The sequence below is a fragment of the Geospiza fortis genome, unplaced genomic scaffold (assembly GCF_000277835.1).
Source record: "Geospiza fortis unplaced genomic scaffold, GeoFor_1.0 scaffold29, whole genome shotgun sequence".
Lineage (NCBI taxonomy): Eukaryota > Metazoa > Chordata > Aves > Passeriformes > Thraupidae > Geospiza > Geospiza fortis.
In genome coordinates this window covers 4,474,050-4,475,125 of record NW_005054349.1, presented here as the reverse complement: position 1 = coordinate 4,475,125, position 1,076 = coordinate 4,474,050, and the positions used below count along the sequence as shown (strand labels likewise).

General features: G+C 46.1%; 1 protein-coding gene across 2 annotated transcripts in view; it reads right to left on the bottom strand.

Annotated features, from left to right (window-relative positions):
• LOC115948130 overlaps positions 1–1,076 on the bottom strand; it is a 69,294-nt gene that overhangs the window by 67,533 nt on the left and 685 nt on the right. The window lies entirely within an intron of this gene.

Below are 1,076 nucleotides of genomic sequence, written 5' to 3'. Positions count from 1 at the left end.
ACGCAGCCGGTGACCCCAGAGAGCCCCGGTGCCGCCGCTGCCAGGGGGACTCGACACAATCGCAGCTCCCGCACTTCAAAGCGGGGCGTTCTCTATAGCGACTTCTCGCTGCCCCAGGACGGTGGCTGCCTCCAGCTATTGTGAGAGCTTTTTCACGCCAAAGATTTAGCAGAAAAAATAGATATTAAAGCGAGTTATTTGCTGAGGAAACGCGGGTCCCTCCGGGGCGGGGGCACCCCGAGCCAAAGGGCTTCAGCGCACAGTCCGAACCCAAAAACTTTTTTTTACATTTCTTTAATAATAAAAAAAACTTTATTGGGTTTCGGTCTATGAAAAATAAGTTACAAATTCTTGCAACAGTAGCTTTGCATGTACTTATTTTTCTCCCATGTCCAGACGGGGTCGGCTATTGAATAAGGCTCTTTTATTCTGCATGGGGCAGGGGATTTGTGGCCATGGTCCCCCTTTTATTCCTCTCTCTATGGAAACCCAGATCATGGGGAGAAAAATGCGAGGCTGAATAAAGAAAAGCAGCAGAAAGGACCGCTTGAGAGCGGCATCTGTTACACTTGGGAAGTTAGACTGACAGGAAAGAGCTAAAGAAACCCTCTCCAGCAGATTAGTTAGAACAGCAAGAAGATTTAACTATATGCAGATAAAAACACTATAAAATCCACCATACTCTGCCATAGGCGAGGTGAGAGCCGCCTCGGCAGGAGCAGAGCCGGGCTCTGCCTTAGCTACATTTGCAGCAAAGATTAAAATGGGACGTTCGGGGTTTTATTTCCCTGCCAGAGACTCTGCCTTAATTAAACGGCGGATCTGAACATCTATTTTCACGGGCAATGGGATTTGAAAAATTGTTTCGGAAGTTAAAGTGCAAATTAATTTTAAATAATTTAGTTAGGTTTTTATACAGTGCGGATTTGATGATGTTGTTGGGGGGGGGTTGGTGGTTTTTTTTTCCTTTTTTTTTTTTTCCCCCGCGGGCTGCGGTGATGTTTATTTCGAGGAGCTTGTGAAGGCGGAGAGTGGGAAAAAAAAAAAAAGGAAAGAAGGGGGGGGGAACAAAAAAA